This window comes from Chelonia mydas, chromosome 13, assembly GCF_015237465.2.
Source record: "Chelonia mydas isolate rCheMyd1 chromosome 13, rCheMyd1.pri.v2, whole genome shotgun sequence".
Classification (NCBI taxonomy): Eukaryota; Metazoa; Chordata; order Testudines; family Cheloniidae; genus Chelonia; species Chelonia mydas.
In genome coordinates, this window is record NC_051253.2 from 37,815,760 (window position 1) to 37,832,303 (window position 16,544).

Here is a 16,544-nt window from a genome sequence, read left to right on the forward strand (position 1 = left end):
TGGAGAGAGTCCAGCAGAGGGCCACAAAAATGATTAGGGGGCTGGGGCACATGACTTACAAGGAGAGGCTGAGGGAACTGGGGTTATTTAGTCCACAGAAGAGAAGAGTGAGGGGAGATTTGATAGCAGCCTTCAACTACCTGAAAGGGGGTTCCAAAGAGGATGGATCCAGACTGTTCTCAGTGGTGGCAGATGACAGAACAAGAAGTAATGGTCTCAAGTTGCAGTGGGGGAGGTTTAGGTTGGATATTAGGAAAAACTTTTTCACTAGGAGGGTGGTGAAACACTGGAATGTGTTACCTAGGGAGGTGGTGGAATCTCCTTCCTTAGAAGTTTTTAAGGTCAGGCTTGACAAAGCCCTGGCTGGGATGATTTAGTTGGTGTTGGTCCTGCGTTGAGCAGGGGGTTGGACTAGATGACCTCCTGAGGTCCCTTCCAACCCTGATATTCTATGATTCTATGAAGCCCTCTGTCATCCTAAAACCCTAAATCCCCCCTCCCTAGGGCCCAAGAGGTCACTGCCCCACCCCTGTATCCAGAGGCTATGTAATCAGACTGATTAAATTAGTGGAAATTAGAGCTGGTCATTTTTTTGCCCCAACAGAACACTTTTCCATCAGAAAATTGCATCCAAAAGATCATGTCAATTTCAGGGAAATTTCATTTTGAAATTGAAATTACAAAATAAAGTAAAACAAATGTATAATACAATAAAATAATATAAAGGAAACTAAAATGAAAATTATACAAAAAAGTATAAAATAAAATGAGTATAAAAAGAAAAATGTTATAAATGAAAAAAATAAAAATGTAAAATAAAAATAACGTTCAAAAAAATTAAAAATGAACATTGAAATTGAAACCACAGATGTGACTTTTGCTCTCTGTCAACACTTCTGGGAATACTCCTAAGATTAGCACAGGATATTTTGTCTTAGAATAACAAAGAATTTGAATCCATGCTTTACAGGCAAAACGGATCTCAGTCTTAATGATTGACCTCAATCAGGGCCTCCGTAGACAGATAGATAGATAGAGGGGGTGGATAGGGAGAAAGAGAGGGGGGTGTATGGGGATGCATAGATAGTACGGCTGTCGATTAATCACAGTTAACTCACGTGATTAACTAAAAAAAAATTAATCGCTATTAAAAAAATAATAGTGATTAATTGCAGTTTTAATCACACTGTTAAACAATAGAAAACCAACTGAAATTTATTAAATATTTTGCATGTTTCTCTACATTTTCATATATATCGTGTATTCTGTGTTGTAATTGAAATCAAAGTGTATATTTTGATTACAAATATTTGCACTGTAAAAATGATAAACAAAAGAAATAGTATTTTTCCATTCACCTCAAATAAGTACTGTAGGGCAATCTCTTTATCGTGAAATTGCAACTTACAAAGGTAGATTTTTTTTGTTACATATCTGCACTCAAAAACATAACAACGTAAAACTTCAGAGTTTACAAGTCCACTCAGTCCTAGTTGTTCAGCCAATCGCTAAGACAAACAAGTTTGTTTACATTTATGGGAGATAATGCTGCCTGCTTCTTATTTACAGTGTCACCAGAAAGTGAGAACAGGCATTTGCATGGCACTTTTATAGACAGCATTTCAGATATATTAAACATTCGTATGCCCCTTCATGCTTCGGCCACCATTCCAGAGGACATGTTTCCATGCTCATGACACTCGTTAAAAAAAAATGTGCTAATTAAAATTGTGACTGAACCCCTTGGGGGAGAATTGTATGTCCCAGGCTCTGTTTTACCCACCTTCTGACATATATTTCATGTTATAACAGCCTCGTATGATGACCCAGCACATGTTGTTCATTTTAAGAACACTTTCACTGCAGATCTGACAAAATGCAAAGAAGGTACCAATGTGAGATTTCTAAAGATAGCTACAGCACTCAACCCAAGGTTTAAGAACCTGAAGTGCCTTCCAAAATCTGAGAGGGACAAGGTAAGGCGCATGCTTTCAGAAGTCTTAAAAGAACTCTGATGCAGAAACTACAGAACCCAAACCACCAAAAAAGAAAATCAACCTTCTGCTGGGGGCATCTGACTCATATAATGAAAATGAACATGCGTCGGTCAGCATTGCTTTGGATGGTTATCGAGCAGAACCCGTCATCAGCAAGGATGCATGTCCCATGGAATCGTGGTTGAAGCATGCCAGGAAATATGAATCTTTAGTGCATCTGGCACGTAAATATCTTGCAACACCAACTACAACAGTGCCACCAGAAGGCCTGTTCTCACTTTCAGGTGACATTGTAAACAAGAAGCAAGCAGCTTTATCTCCTGCAAATGTAAATAAACTTGTTTGTCTGAGCGATTGCCTGAACAAGAAGTAGGACTGAGTGGAGTTGCAAGCTCTAAAATTTTACATTGTTTTATTTTTGAATGCAGGGGGTTTTTTTGTACAATATCATGAAAGTTGAACTTACAAATATAGAATTAAGAGACTGCACTACAGTACTTGTGTTAGATGAACTGAAAAATACTATTTCTTTTGTTTTTTACAGTGCAAATACTTATAATAAAATTAATATAAAGTGAGCACTGTACACTTTTTATTCTGTGTTGTAATTGAAATCAATATATTTGAAAATTTAGAAAACATCCAAAATATTTAAATAAATGGTATTCTATTATTGTTTAACACTGCGATTAATCATGATTAATTTTTTAATCTCTTGACAGCCCTAATAGATAGATAGATAGATAGATAGATAGATAGATAGGGGCAGGTGAATGTTAAAACCATTAGACAAGTGGACAGAGAGATGATTAGACATATGAACATATGACATGGCAGATTGATAAAACTGTAGATGGGGAATTGGAAATACAGACAAAATTTTAGGGCCAGTTTTCCTGATAATATCTGGTTGTTTTGGGTGGGTCCTGAGTGGTATAAAGAAGCCAGAGCAGAATTCCCAATTAAACTGGGATAACATTGATTGTAAAATCCTTGGGAAAGGGACCATCTTTCTGTTCCTTGTATGATGTCTAGAACAATGGGTTCCCTGTCCATGGGGTCCCTAAGGTGCTATAATAATAATAATAATAATACTTAATAAATACTTAATAATTAATACTTAGTCATTAATAATAATTAATAAAATAGAAGAAGAAGGAGGAGGTTTTGCACTGCCAGAGAAGTACCTAGAGTGTACTCTTTGATCTGTTTCTTCCTTTGCAGGTGACTGACTGGTTTAGTTATCCAGGTTACTGTGTATTGGAAATGTGGCTCCTTGGGATTCCACAGCCAGATCCCATGATAGACTATGAAGTGGATAAGGACAATATACCACCCACGTCTTCTGAGTCATAACTGATAAGCCACCCACTTGGTCTGTCTGCCTGAATGCAAGCCATGTACGCAATCGGGCACCTTTGGATTCTGTTGGGATAACTCTCAAATGTGTGAGATCTGTTAGTACCTCTTAGGAAATGGTAATGCTTTTAGTTCTTTCATTATCTATATTTGATTTATATATATTAACTATTATTTAGATTTTTTATCTTCAACAAAGAGTATGGCTGAAGTCTAAGGCCTAGAACACTGGTCTTGACCAATAAGTAACCCTATTTAGGAATTCATTCATTATGCTGTATTTAGTAACTCTGTCTAGGGTGCCTTCATGTCTATAAAACTCCTGATATGCTTGAAACCATCTCCTTAACATAGGTAGAAAATGCGGACATACGCATATACAGACTTGAGAAACTAATAAGGGATTATAGTTATAGCAGATGTTTTCTGTTGCAAAAATCAACATGGAAGAATGATTGTGGAGTAAGAAAGACCCACTGAGAGATATTAACTTGAAGAATTGTTAGTCCTCTCAGTTGTAAATAATCATGCCTTCTCACATGAGTCAGGGAAATTGAGACTGCTGTGACAAAGTTCCTCCTCTGCCTTGGTGGGTCCTGTGCTTATTGGCAGATTTTCTCGCCTCAGAGGTTCACGGCAGCCCTCAGTTTGGCCACTTTCGTGGCTCAAATCTGCTATTCAGTCAGTTAGCCTCATCACTGGCCAGCTAGAATCATAGAATCATAGACTATCAGGGTTGGAAGGGACCTCAGGAGGTCATCTAGTCCAACCCCCTGCTCAAAGCAGGACCAATTCCCAACTAAATCATCCCAGCCAGGGCTTTGTCAAGCCTGACCTTAAAAACTTCTAAGGAAGGAGATTCCACCACCTCCCTAGGTAACCCCTTCCAGTGTTTCACCACCCTCCGAGTGAAAAAGTTTTTCCTAATATCCAACCTAAACCTCCCCCACTGCAACTTGAGACCATTACTCCCTGTTCTGTCATCAGCTACCACTGAGAACAGTCTGGATCCATCCTCTTTGGAACCCCCTTTCAGGTAGTTGAAAGCAGCTATCAAATCCCCCCTCATTCTTCTCTTCCACACACTAAACAATCCCAGTTCCCTCAGCCTCTCCTCATAACTCATGTGTTCCAGTCCCCTAATCATTTTTGTTGCCCTCCGCTGGACTCTTTCCAATTTTTCCACATCCTTCTTGTAGTGTGGGCCCAAAACTGGACACAGCACTCCAGATGAGGCCTCACCAATGTTGAATAGAGGGGAACGATCATGTCCCTCGATCTGCTGGCAATGCCCCTACGTATACATCCCAAAATGCCATTGGCCTTCTTGGCAACAAGGGCACACTGCTGACTCATATCCAGCTTCTCGTCCACTATAACCCCTAGGTCCTTTTCTGCAGAACTGCTGCCGAGCCATTCGGTCCCTAGTCTGTAGCGGTGCATGGGATTCTTCCATCCTAAGTGCAGGACTCTGCACTTGTCCTTGTTGAACTTCATCAGATTTCTTTTGGTCCAATCCTCTCATTTGTCTAGGTCCCTCTGTATCCTATCCCTACCCTCCAGCATATCTACCTCTCCTCCCAGCTTAGTCTCATCTGCAAACTTGCTGAGGGTGCAATCCACACCATCCTCCAGATCATTTATGAAGATATTGAACAAAACCGGCCCCAGGACCGACCCTTGGGGCACTCCACTTGATACCGGCTGCCAACTAGACATGGAGCCATTGATCACTACCCGTTGAGCCTGACAATCTAGCCAACTTTCTATTCACCTTATAGTCCATACATCAAGCCCATACATCTTTAACTTGCTGGCAAGAATACTGTGGGAGACCATGTCAAAAGCTTTGCTAAAGTCAAGGAACAACACATCCACTGCTTTCCCCTCATCCACAGAACCAGTTATCTCATCATAGAAGGCAATTAGATTAGTCAGGCATGACTTGCCCTTGGTGAATCCATGCTGACTGTTCCTGATCACTTTCCTCTCCTCTAAGTGCTTCAGAATTGATTCCTTGAGGACCTGCTCCATGATTTTTCCAGGGACTGAGGTGAGGCGGACTGGTCTGTAGTTCCCAGGATCCTCCTTCTTCCCTTTTTTAAAGATGGGCACTACATCAGCCTTTTTCCAGTCGTCCTGGACTTCCCCTGGCCGCCATGAGTTTTCAAAGATAATGGCCAACGGCTCTGCAATCACATCCGCCAACTCCTTTAGCACTCTCGGATGCAGCGCATGCGGCCCCATGGACTTGTGCACGTCCAGCTTTTCTAAATAGTCCCGAACCACTTCTTTCTTCACAGAGGGCTGGTCACCTCCCCATGCCTTGCTGCCCAGTGCAGTAGTCTGGGAGCTGACATTGTTCATGAAGTCAGAGACAAAAAAAGCATTGAATACCTTAGCTTTTTCCATATCCACTGTCACTAGGTTGCCTCCCTCATTCAGTAAGGGGCCCGCGCTTTCCTTGACTTTCTTCCTGTTGCTAACATACCTGAAGAAACCCTTCTTGTTACTCTTAACGTCTCTTGCTAGCTGCAACTCCAGGTGTGATTTGGCCTTCCTGATTTCACTCCTGCATGCCCGAGCAATATTTTTATACTCGTCCCTGGTCATTTGTCCAATCTTCCACTTCTTGTAAGCTTCTTTTTTGTGTTTAAGATTAGCAAGGATGTCACTGTTAAGCCAAGCTGGTCGCCTGCCATATTTACTATTCTTTCTACACATCGGGATGGTTTGTCCCTGTAACCTCAATAAGGATTCTTTAAAATACAGCCAGCTCTCCTGGACTCCTTTCCCCCTCATGTTATTTTCCCAGGGGATCCTGCCCATCAGTTCCCAGAGGGAGTCAAAGTCTGCTTTGGGGAAAGCATGGGCAGAGGAAGAACAATCCCCGCAGTCTCTGCTGATCCACTTAGTGGATCGGGGAACAGTGCAGAGACTTTCTCCTCTGGTGGAACCCACAGTCCAGTTCAACTCCTCCGGTATCAAGTAGGGAGTTGGGGGGATGGAGGGATGAGGGGAACCTGGGCCCGCCCTCTACTCTGGGTTCCAGCCCAGGGCCTTGTGGATTGCAGCTGCCTACAGTGGCTCCTGTAACAGCTGCGTGACAGCTACAACTCCCTGGGCTACTTCCCCAGGGCCTCCTCCCAACTCCTTCTTTATTCTCACCACAGGACCTCCCTCCTGATGTCTGATAATGCTTGTACTTCTCAGTCTTCCAGTAGTATGCCTTCTCACTCTCAGCTTCTTGCACCTCTTGCTCCCAGCTCCTCACACACCACAAACTGAAGTGAGCTCCTTTTTAAACCCAGGTGCCCTGATTAGCCTGTCTTAATTGATTCTAGAAGCTTCTTGATGGTTCTGGAACCTTCCCTGTTACCTTACCCAGGGGAAAGGGACCCACTTAACCTGGGGCTAATATATCCGCCTTCTATCACTCTCCTGTAGTCATCTGGCCCGACCCTGTCACACTGTATAGAAATGACATCACAACATATGTTTCTCAGAGAATATTCTTGGCAACTGGGTTTCCTTTGTCTGAAATCCTGTATAATGATAGTGGTATGAAAACTTAGGTTGCGGGGAATGAAAACTGCGCTTCCCTTCCAGATGCAAGAAAAATACGTATCCAGCTCTTAGTCTGACAACAAAGGGTGGTAATGCATCTATTTATTTCTGTATTCTGTATAGTGCTGTACTAATCTCTGATTAATAATATTAGATTAAATAATTTCAATTGAGCCTGTTATTTCGACAATCTCAAATCGTTAACTCGGACACACAACAGACCTTGGTGTGATGATCTCAGCCATGGTTTGATCTCTATCTGTGCTCAGAAAAATTTTGGTAGAAGTCATCCATCTTTATAAAAGCTGTTTATTTGTTTTGTTTTTTTGGCAGGGGCTGTATCTCCAGAACCCGTTGGTCAAATGGCCCCAAATTTGATTCAGCAACCCTATCCTGTGCCCCTACGAGACACTCACAATTTCAAAGCATTATGTGGATTTTAGAGCACTTAGAAGAGGCAAGTCTTAAACAGAACACTGGTTTTAATCTTAACTGTACCAGATGTGGTGGTCTACTATAAAGTTCCAGGTGAAGGCGCTGCCCTCGTTGGCCATTCAGTTCTTATTCAAACAAAGCTCCTACTGGGTTTCTTTCTGCAGGAGTTTGTTGGAGTAGGGACTGGAGTAAACACCCCAGTCTTTGGCCTGGTGCTCATAATGTATTGCTCTTCTTGGACCAAATTCAGCAGTCTTTGCTAGTTACAGTGCATCCATATAAAGCTCAGGAGGGCCTGCTCCAGCTGTGGAGGGATTGGTCACAGGACCCTGATTCTCAGCTGCCCAGCCCTAATATAAATGAAAGATGCACAGGCAGGTAGGCAGTTTTCATTTATTCCACTGATTGTCAGGTCCTATCTCACTCCACCATTCCCCTCTCTTGCTATTCCCTGTGCACTCTAGCTATGGCTCCCACGACCACAGCATGCAACTGCCTTGATACAACCCCTCCACATCCTCTGCCTCATCCCATGTAGGAAGTGGCACAGTTAGGCAGCAGAGCTTGCATAGGAGTCAATGGAGCTGCCCTGCCAGCTTTAGGCCAGAAGAGCTACACTGGGGAAATTCTCCGGACGCCGTCTCCAGCCACTTCCCATTCACTTTGTGCCATGCTAATGTAAGTGGTGCTAAGTGAGCTTGGCTGACTGGACTTTGTGGCCCACTGGATTAAATACTGAATATTCAATACTAAATCAGTTTATATTCAGTCTTGGCTGAGTCAGAAGCATTACTGGTTTCAGTGGACTTGTCCGAATCTCTGGCTCTGGGTTTGCAATGGCCTACACATCTGCTTGACTTCATGCACAGCTTTACGCCTACTTGAATGTTTTAAGTTAAAAGCGTGTGTATGTCCTTGCAAGACTGACTCATGTACCAGAGCTGCAATTTTAGCTTGGAGCAAAGCCAATGCTACCTATTTAAAAATCGTGAGTGAGACCTTGAACAAATCATGATACTGGCTTATCTATCTAGATAGCTAGCTATCGTCAGTACCTGAAACAACATATGAAATGCATGCGGCAGTTGGGCCACGTAACTGCCAATGTGTGCAGTCTCCCTCAGACAGCAAATGAAATTGTTGCATGCAAATTAGCTGCAGCCTAAGGGTGGTGATTGGTTGAGTTAGCACTGAAATCCCAGTGTTCTAGAACTCCAGGCAAGGCATAGATACATGCCTTAATGTAGCTGTACATCACATAGGTCTAATTTGTAAAATCAAAATGGCTGAGAACTTTAAAAATGGATGGTAACAGACCACAAATCCCACTGGTGATTGAACCACATGGTATTCTGAACAAAAAGAGACCTGAGATATGTTTTAGCTGTTTCCATTGCTTCAGACTGATTCAACAGACATTCTGGGCTTCAGGGTAACACAGAGTGACAATCCTGGTATCTAATTATATACATAATCATGGAGTTCTTTGTAAACGGCTTCCATTTTTTTCTTTCTTTCTTTCTTTCTTTCTTTCTTTCTTTCTTTCTTTCTTTCTTTCTTATGAAAACGGTGTTTGACTTAACCCCCTGACCTCTGGAATACATTTTACTATTTTGTTTAATAATCCTTTTGAGTGTATTATTTTACAACATACACCTCTAATTAAGGTCACAACCAATGTCTAACTATATAGCTGATGTTGAATGTCCCCCTTGAAAATGGGTAGTAATAATAACAACAATAAAACCCCAGCAAGTAACATCAAACAAAAACACGAAACACACAGAAAACCTCAAGCCTTTACCTTTTTATTCTTAAATTGCACTGACAACTGGCCTTTGTACTCAACATTTCAGGTAAAATTAAGGGTAAAAGTTTCAAAAGCACTTATGACCAGATTTTGAAAGGTATTTTGGCACCCAAAGATGCAGGTAGCTGCCTAGTAGGATTTTTTAAATCACTGAAGGTCCAGGTTGTTCAAGTGAGTTAGGCACCTAAATATTTTTTAAAATATGGATCTAGATAAGATTTTATATACACAGAGAACATGAAACAATGGGTGTTACCATACACACTGTAACAAGAGTGATCAGGTAAGGTGAGCTATTACCAGCAGGAGAGAGAAAAAAATCCCAACCTTTTGTAGTGATAATCAAGGTGGGCCATTTCCAGCAGTTGACAAGAAAGTCTGAGGAACAGTGGGGGGGTGGAAATAAACATGGGGAAATAGTTTTACTTTGGTAATGACACATCCACTCCCAGTCTTTATTCAAGCCTAAGTTAATTGTATCCAGTTTGCAAATTAATTCCAATTCAGCAGTCTCTCGTTGGAGTCTGTTTTTAAAGTTTTTTTGTTGAAGAATTGCCACTTTTAGGTCTGTAATCGAGTGACCAGAGAGATTGAAGTGTTCTCCGACTTGTTTTGAATGTTATAATTCTTGATGTCTGATTTGTGTCCATTTATTCTTTTCCGTAGAGACTGTCCAGTTTGACCAATGTACATTGCAGAGGGGCATCGCTGGCACATGATGGCATATATCACATTGGTAGATGTGCAGGTGAATGAGCCTCTGATAGTGTGGCTGATGTGATTAGGCCCTATTATGGTGTCCCCTGAATAGATATGTGGACACAGTTGGCAATGGGCTTTGTTGCAAGGATAGGTTCCTGGGTTAGTGGTTCTGTTGTGTGGTGTGTGGTTGCTGGTGAGTATTTGCTTCAGGCTGGGGGGCTGTCTGTAAGCAAGGACCTGCCTGTTTCCCAACATCTGTGAGAGTGATGGGTTGTCCTTCAGGATAGGTTGTAGATCCTTGATGATGCATTGGAAAGGTTTTAGTTGGGGGCTGAAGGTGATGGCTAGTGGCTTTCTGTTATTTTCTTTGTTGGGCCTGTCCTGTAGCAGGTGACTTCTGGGTACTCTTCTGGCTCTGTCAATCTGTTTCTTCACTTCAGTAGGTGGATATTGTAGTTGTAAGAATGCTTGATAGAGATCTTGTAGGTATTTGTCTCTGTCTGAGGGGTTGGAGCAAATGCAGTTATGTTGCAGAGCTTGGCTGTAGACAATGGTGTGGTCTGGATGAAAGCTGGAGGCATGTAGGTAGGAATAGCGGTCAGTAGGTTTCCAGTATAGGGTGGCGTTTATGTGACCATCGCTTATTAGCACCGTAGTTTCCAGGAACTGGATCTCTTGTGTGGACTGGTCCAGGCTGAGGTTGATGGTGGGATGGAAATTGTTGAAATCATGGTGGAATACCTCAAGGGCTTCTTTTCCATGGGTCCAGATGATGACGATGTCATCAATGTAGAGCAAGTAGAGTAGGGGCATTAGGGGACAAGAGCTGAGGAAGCGTTGTTCTAAGTCAGCCATAAAAATGTTGGCATACTGTGGGGCCATGTGGATACCCATAGCAGTGCCACTGATTTGAAGGTATACATTGTCCCCAAATGTGAAATAGTTATGGGTGAGAACAAAGTCACAAAGTTCAGCCACCAGGTTAGCCGTGACATTATCTGGGATAGTGTTCTTGATGGCTTGTAGTCCATCTTTGTGTGGAATGTTGGTGAAGAGGGCTTCTACATCCATAGCGGCCAGGATGGTGTTTTCAGGAAGCTCACCGACATCACAGATCACAGTATGCCCACTGTTCCTCAGATGTTCTTGTCAGCTGCTGGAAATGGCCCACCTTGATTATCACTACGAAAGGTTGGCCACCCCGCTCTCCTGCTGGTAATAGCTCACCTTAAGTGATCACTCTCGTTACAGCGTGCATGGTAACACCCGTTGTTTCATGTTCTATATGTATATAAATCTCCCCACTGTATTGATGACCTCCTGAGGTCCCTTCCAACATTGATATTCTATGAAATGAGCTGTAGCTCACGAAAGCTTATGCTCAAATAAATTTGTTAGTCTCTAAGGTGCCACAATTACTCCTTTTCTTTTTGTGAATACAGACTAACACCACTGCTACTCTGAAACCTTCTTACCCATGTTACCCCAAAACCTTTGGGTGTAAACCTGAGACCCGATTTTCCCCCAATGAAATCAGTTCTGTAATTCTAATTCAGTAACGTTTAACTTAATTGAATATAGTTCTTCAGGATATGTATCAGAATTACAGAAACAGAACTGTCATAAATATAAAGGGAAGGGTAAACCCCTTTAAAATCCCTCCTGGCCAGAGGAAAAATCCTCTCACCTGTAAAGGGTTAAGAAGCTAAAGGTAACCTTGCTGGCACCTGACCAAAATGACCAATGAGGAGACAAGATACTTTCAAAAGCTGGGAGGAGGGAGAAAAACAAAGGGTCTGTGTCTGTCTGTATGATGCTTTTGCCGGGGACAGAACAGGAATGGAGTCTTAGAACTTTTAGTAAGTAATCTAGCTAGGTATGTGTTAGATTATGATTTCTTTAAATGGCTGAGAAAAGAATTGTGCTGAATAGAATGACTATCCCTGTGTGTGTGTCTTTTTTGTAACTTAAGGTTTTGCCTAGAGGGATTCTCTATGTTTTGAATCTAATTACCCTGTAAGGTATCTACCACCCTGATTTTACAGCGGTGATTCCTTTACTTCTATTAAAAGTCTTCTTGTAAGAAAACTGAATGCTTTTTCATTGTTCTCAGATCCAAGGGTTTGGGTCTGTGGTCACCTATGAAAATTGGTGAGGATTTTTACCAAACCTTCCCCAAGAAGTGGGGTGCCAGGGTTGGGAGGATTTTGGGGGGAAAGACGTGTCCAAACTACGTTTCCCAGTAAACCCAGTTAAAGTTTGGTGGTGGCAGTGGAAATCCAGGGGCAAAGGATAAAATTAATTTGTACCTTGAGGAAGTTTTAACCTAAGCTGGTAAAAGTAAGCTTAGGAGGTTTTCATGAAGGTCCCCACATATGTACCCTAGAGTTCAGAGTTGGGGAGGAACCTTGACAAGAACAAAACCAGTCTACATTCGCCTAACAAAGCCCAGATTCCCCTAAGTATCTGTATGATACTCAGGGCTTGTCTACACTGTGGGGACTATAGCAGCATGTATGGTGCCATAGCTATGCTGGCATAACCCTGTAGCATAGACTCAATTTCCCGCAGTGGAAGAGGTTTTCCACCATTGTAGGAACAACACCTCCCCGAGTGATGGTAGCTAGGTTGATAGCTTGGTTCTTCCATTGACTTAGCGACTGCCTCTACACTACTACGTGTCTCACCTGCCTAAATACTTTTGCAAATCTGTCCCTAAATGGTGGTAGAATAAGTGTATCACAGTCTGGCCCTTTATGATTGTGGTTATTATTATTGCTGTTTCTCACAATGCTATGCCCTTGACAAGCAAGACACCTCTCCAGGTGCTGTGATCACTCAGCCATCAACATGTGGACACCCACACCTAGCTAAATTGTATGAATGCTCTCTAAGCCACTCATAAGCTGTATAAAGAGAGGCATCAACAAATCGCCCTAGCTCCCAGCCTTGCAACCCAGAAATATACCATCTTACACAATTCAAGTTTCCTTTGGACAGTGCACCAGCCTGAGCTGAGATTCATGAACCTAAGCTGAGATTCCCCAAGCACTTCAACCAAAACCACACTGTTTTAGATCAAACAAATTTATTAACTACAGAAAGGTAGATTTTAAGTGATTATAAGTAGCAGGCATAGAGATCAAAGTTGGTTACATAAGAAATAAAAAATAAAATTGCAGTCTAAATTCTACAGACTAAGCAAGTTTTGAATTAAGCAGTTTCTCACCCTAATAGATGTTACAGGCAGTTTACAGTTCTTATTAAAAAAGCAGGATCCCCTTCTCAGGCTGGAACCAATCTCTCTAGTTCAAATTCTTTGTCTTCCAGACTATCTTCCAGACGGGGGAGGAGAGAGGCCAAAAGATAAAGTCACTGTCCCTCTTTTATACATTCTTCCAGCTGCTATAAAGATCCTTGCTGTGATGTAGGGGTCAGGCAGTCCCCATTGGGTACATGGCCTCTCTGACGAGTCTATTGGAGAGTTGATTCTTTGATGAGCCATCAACACATGTCTGGCTGGTCCTGATGTAAATCTGTCTTGTGAGTTGCTCCTTTGTTGCCACTGAAAGGTGGAATGTGGGCGTCTCCCAACCTCATAATGTATTTCAGTAATACACACATAGCAAAACTCCATAACTTCAGGTACAACTTCTGGCAACACACATAATTCAAAAGGATATTAATGTTCAACAGATCATGACTTCTCAAATGATACCTCACAAGGAATGCATTGTACAAAACACATCATAAGCACATCACAGTGGTGAATATGGGGGTCCGGGGCACTACTTTGAGGTACAAAGTGTCACAGGGCCCAATCACGTAGGCAAGCTCGGAGCATGCCTCTCAGACCGGGCCCTGTAGCAATAGTGTAGTCAAGAGTATATATGGGTAAATGGAGTTTACCCAGTTCTCATTTGAGAATATGGACTTTAGTTAGATTAGGTTATCCCTTCTTTATTTACCACTTCACCACTGTTAGGTAGGTGGGGGAACACCTATCTTTCCCCATTTCTGAATCACTCTGTGTCTTAGGCACTCTGTGTCTTAGGCCTGGCATGGGACATCAATGTGCGTGCACAAATGTAGGTGCTGAACAAGTTTACGTGGAAGCTGAGTAGGGGATTTGTGAATCCCAGTGGGGCTTGATTCTGGGATTTAGGTGCCTAAAGTGGCAGTGAGGTGCCTACATCCTTTTGTGAATATAGCCCACAGCATCTAGTATAAGAACACTACAGGTGAATCTAAAAGAAAATCCATGGACCAAAGATCTTACAATTTTATTAAGGCAAAATTTAATAGCTGGGTGAAACAAATATAGGAGAACAGGACAGCAGTACTACAAGCATATTTAATTTTCTATAGATTAAACTGTGAACAGAAAAATAGGGCTCAGATTACCAGGTGGTGTAATTTAGCATAGTTGAGTTGGACTCAATGAATCATATCTCATAGAATCATAGAATCATAGAATCATAGAATATCAGGGTTGGAAGGGACCCCAGAAGGTCATCTAGTCCAACCCCCTGCTCAAAGCAGGACCAAGTCCCAGTTAAATCATCCCAGCCAGGGCTTTGTCAAGCCTGACCTTAAAAACCTCTAAGGAAGGAGATTCTACCACCTCCCTAGGTAACGCATTCCAGTGTTTCACCACCCTCTTAGTGAAAAAGTTTTTCCTAATATCCAATCTAAACCTCCCCCATTGCAACTTGAGACCATTACTCCTCGTTCTGTCATCTGCTACCATTGAGAACAGTCTAGAGCCATCCTCTTTGGAACCCCCTTTCAGGTAGTTGAAAGCAGCTATCAAATCCCCCCTCATTCTTCTCTTCTGCAGACTAAACAATCCCAGCTCCCTCAGCCTCTCCTCATAAGTCATGTGCTCTAGACCCCTAATCATTTTTGTTGCCCTTCGCTGGACTCTCTCCAATTTATCCACATCCTTCTTGTAGTGTGGGGCCCAAAACTGGACACAGTACTCCAGATGAGGCCTCACCAGTGTCGAATAGAGGGGAACGATCACGTCCCTCGATCTGCTCGCTATGCCCCTACTTATACATCCCAAAATGCCATTGGCCTTCTTGGCAACAAGGGCACACTGCTGACTCATATCCAGCTTCTCGTCCACTGTCACCCCTAGGTCCTTTTCCGCAGAACTGCTGCCTAGCCATTCGGTCCCTAGTCTGTAGCGGTGCATTGGATTCTTCCATCCTAAGTGCAGGACCCTGCACTTATCCTTATTGAACCTCATCAGATTTCTTTTGGCCCAATCCTCCAATTTGTCTAGGTCCTTCTGTATCCTATCCCTCCCCTCCAGCGTATCTACCACTCCTCCCAGTTTAGTATCATCCGCAAATTTGCTGAGAGTGCAATCCACACCATCCTCCAGATCATTTATGAAGATATTGAACAAAACCGGCCCCAGGACCGACCCCTGGGGCACTCCACTTGACACCGGCTGCCAACTAGACATGGAGCCATTGATCACTACCCGTTGAGCCCGACAATCTAGCCAGCTTTCTACCCACCTTATAGTGCATTCATCCAGCCCATACTTCCTTAACTTGCTGACAAGAATGCTGTGGGAGACCGTGTCAAAAGCTTTGCTAAAGTCAAGAAACAATACATCCACTGCTTTCCCTTCATCCACAGAACCAGTAATCTCATCATAAAAGGCGATTAGATTAGTCAGGCATGACCTTCCCTTGGTGAATCCATGCTGACTGTTCCTGATCACTTTCCTCTCCTCTAAGTGCTTCAGGATTGATTCCTTGAGGACCTGCTCCATGATTTTTCCAGGGACTGAGGTGAGGCTGACTGGCCTGTAGTTCCCAGGATCCTCCTTCTTCCCTTTTTTAAAGATGGGCACTACATTAGCCTTTTTCCAGTCATCCGGGACTTCCCCCGTTCGCCACGAGTTTTCAAAGATAATGGCCAAGGGCTCTGCAATCACAGCCGCCAATTCCTTCAGCACTCTCGGATGCAATTCGTCCGGCCCCATGGACTTGTGCACGTCCAGCTTTTCTAAATAGTCCCTAACCACCTCTATCTCTACAGAGGGCTGGCCATCTCTTCCCCATTTTGTGATGCCCAGCACAGCAGTCTGGGAGCTGACCTTGTTAGTGAAAACAGAGGCAAAAAAAGCATTGAGTACATTAGCTTTTTCCACATCCTCTGTCACTAGGTTGCCTCCCTCATTCAGTAAGGGGCCCACACTTTCCTTGGCTTTCTTCTTGTTGCCAACATACCTGAAGAAACCCTTCTTGTTACTCTTGACATCTCTTGCTAGCTGCAGCTCCAGGTGCGATTTGGCCCTCCTGATATCTTTCCTTCATGCCCGAGCAATATTTTTATACTCTTCCCTGGTCATATGTCCAACCTTCCACTTCTTGTAAGCTTCTTTTTTGTGTTTAAGATCCGCTAGGATTTCACCATTAAGCCAAGCTGGTCGCCTGCCATATTTACTATTCTTTCGACTCATCGGGATGGTTTGTCCCTGTAACCTCAACAGGGATTCCTTGAAATACAGCCAGCTCTCCTGGACTCCCTTCCCCTTCATGTTAGTCCCCCAGGGGATCCTGGCCATCTGTTCCCTGAGGGAGTCAAAGTCTGCTTTCCTGAAGTCCAGGGTCCGTATCCTGCTGCTTACCTTTCTTCCCTGCATCAGGATC